Here is a 3,347-nt window from a genome sequence, read left to right as displayed (position 1 = left end):
CCTTGCAAGGAATCATGAATTTGATTTTACTTCAGAAATTAACCAAAAAAAAATGCATATGGTAGAGAGCCTTAGTCACATCCTTAAACTTCAATGCTGGTCATTATGGAAATCGACTTAGGGTTATTGCCAACTATCAAATGAAGGATGGTGCTCGTAGTGAAGGAAATCGACTTATTGCCAACTATCCAACAAACCTTGAAGTGAAAATTACATTACATTATGTACAAAAATGGATATAGTTTGAACATGTAAACTCCCCAAGTTTTCTTATGCCGCTCATTGATGGCTACCGTTAAGCTATAACATGGGGAAAAGCTCCCCCGTTCCCTTACAGTTCGATGCTTAGGGTTGCACGGTTTCCATATCCAACCATTAATCCAGTCAGCTTCTTATTACTCAGACGCTCTTGGCAAACCATCGAGTCTTCAAATCTATTACCAAATTATGAAAAAAATCAAATAAATAATGAATTCATGACTATCTTTGGACAGTATCTATGTATGATTAATTTCATTGTTACATAATAGCTAAGATAAAATATCATTAGGTAAGCAACCTAATTTAAATCTTGAAGATACAGAATCTTCAGTGATTTTAATATTTGAAGAATAATTAATTGCTCTGTACCTATCAGGGAACGGTATTAGGTGTTGCAAACTCTGTGCTAAATTGACAGCATCTTCTGCATTACTGACTATTTGATTGAAACATATATATCTCCCATAGGCAGATGGATATTCATAAGCACATATATGTGCATCCACTAGAAACCTTATGTCTACACTAGCTAAAGTGCCCTTCTCGTACATTTGTGCAGCCCCTGCAATCACAAAGACTAGCCACTGTAAATAAACTAGCTAATATTTTGCACTTCCATAGATTAGATCCTCTCCAAGGGATTACTATACCATATTTGTACGTTCTAGAGCAGAGTCTATTTGATATGCAGATCTCTCACCCTCACCTTTAAGATATGCAATGGTAGATCCTGAGCTTTTGTATGTGATACCAGGTCCCACAATCAGAGATGAGTTGATTGTCACCATATTCAACCCCCTGTCCATGGCCATCGCCCATGCAGCCTTCTCTGATAGTGTCTTGGCTAATGCGTACCACAACTGTGAACAGGAAATATTGTGTAATTAGAACATAATACCACAGATCACTGCAAGGTTCGGAATACTGTTATTAAACTGTACAGCTTTGAACTCCACAATCTTTGAGAAACACCCAAATTTTATACATATACCCCTTCAAAAAAATGATGAATACCGCACCACAATGTATTTAGGTTCTCTCTGTAAAAATATATATACTTAGCACAAAGCCATTTTAGCCCTGATTCAGTATGCACCAAAGATTTAGACAAAGGTTACATATCTAGACTTTCTCATTATTTGATGAATTTATAACCTGGGCAACTTCAAAGACAAAAATGAATTGGATATGGATTGTTGCATATAGAGAAGATATATGCACTCTGTTGTCTATGATGTGGTATCACTTCAGCAATCTTAAGAGGCAAAAGATCAATTGGATATGGATTATTGCAGGGTTATCTGCAATATGTAGCATGTATTATCATTTGAGCAATTTTAAAAAGCCAAAAGCTAATTGGATATGGATTCATGGATTGAAAGAAGCAAGATGAATACGTAGCATGTATTATCATTTGAGCAATTTCAAAAAGCCAAAATCTAATTAGATATGGATTCACGGACTGAGAGAACGCTGAAGCAAGATGCATTGTATAGCTCAGTAAAATGATGGTGGACAAACTAAAATATGAAAGAGTCAACTGGATTTATTTCTTTAGATTGGAAGGAGAAATTATGCTTTTCCCCACCCAGATACAATTGCTACAAATGTCATGTTTAGCTCATATTAAATATACTATTGTCATGGATTCCATCACCTTGGAAAACTACTATTGTAGCTGGCCTTGAAAAATTGTAGATGCAAACATTGAAGTTATTTATTAGATTAACTAATCTGATCAAAGCATCTTTAGATGCAAACTTCTGAGTTACTTACTAGATTAAGCAACTAATTAGACCAACGCTATCGAACATACCATTCATGTAGATATTGTTAACAAGTTAAAAGGAAAAAGTGATAAATCAGTCCACTTTACTTAGATTGTATACTAAACTTAACATTTTGTCATCTAAAATTATATATATAGACCTTCAATTTCCTGCAAAGATTTGCATCACTCCAATGCCTCTCATCAAGGGCATTAACCTTGTAGTCTCCATCTTCTCTCCAAATTGCTGCAGCCACAGAAGAAGTGAACACAACTTTCTCAATGGTCTAGGTCTGAGCATACACTTCCAATGCATTGTGGGCTGCTTGTACTTCAAGTTCTGCCATCACTTCCTGTATTAAACAAGTCCACATATATCAATATTCAACCCTTCCAATACATATACCAAAATGCTCACATCTTTAATTCAAAGGTTCACTAACTTACATCATAACATACAACACTCTGAGGGTGTTCAAATCTATAGAACAGACCAGAACAACCCTTGAGCGCATCAGTAATGTTGTGATAATCCAAGACGTCTGCATAGAATATCTACAATCGATCCCCATGCAATTTTCTGAGAGACTCAACTTCGCCTGCCACCATTTAAAATCATCAATGAAGAATGCCATCATACTATAAGTTCAACCAGAAAGAAATGTGAAAACCTTCATCTCAATTTCAAGGTGATTGGGAATTCAAAATAGGGATGGGATGGTGAAATTTTCCTATATTTATTCTTAGGGGTTTGAAAAAAAGGGTAATACATCAAACTTGGGTTAAAATATTAAATTCATAGATTCATCTTAACATGAAATTTATCAAGAAACTACAAAATCTTGTTCTCTTTTCAATAAATAAACATACCAGCGTCTCTCCGCACAGTGGCATGCACTAAATAGCCTCGTTGCAGAAGGCCCTGAACAATCCACAAGCCTACATAACTAGACGCATCCATGATACAGATGACCTTGCCATTGCCCTCAGAGGGGTTTAGACCAGAGGTAAACACCAGCATGGCTGCTCTCTCCACAAATCGTTTTTCCGAATGCAGGCCTGCAAGAGAGAGACATAAGTAAAAGAGTATGCATGGTCGACCATGGTAGGAGCGTTCACTGGATTCATGGGATTGGCTTCTATGTGAAGTTGAATGGCAGGGAGTAGTCTACCCAGGCGGAGGAATTGGTGAGGGAGCAGCCCGCGGGTTATTTCCGAATTCAAATTCCATGGTGAATTAACTTCCCGGTGGCAAGACACGATGGAAATCGGAATGTCTGTCAGGAACCTGTCAGTCGTCGACATTAATGCGGAGGGT

General features: G+C 37.1%; 1 pseudogene; it reads right to left on the bottom strand.

Moving 5' to 3' along the window:
* Positions 1-331: 331 nt before the first annotated feature.
* LOC149176628 (cinnamoyl-CoA reductase-like SNL6) lies at positions 332-3,050 on the bottom strand (annotated as a pseudogene).
* Between the last annotated feature and the right edge of the window lie 297 nt (positions 3,051-3,347).

Source organism: Pinus tabuliformis, chromosome 4_1, assembly GCF_031772625.1.
Source record: "Pinus tabuliformis cultivar Carrire ecotype Pingquan chromosome 4_1, CPIR1, whole genome shotgun sequence".
NCBI classification, from domain to species: Eukaryota; Viridiplantae; Streptophyta; class Pinopsida; order Pinales; family Pinaceae; genus Pinus; species Pinus tabuliformis.
Note: the sequence above shows the minus strand (reverse complement) of the source record. Positions and strands in the feature narration are given on the sequence as shown.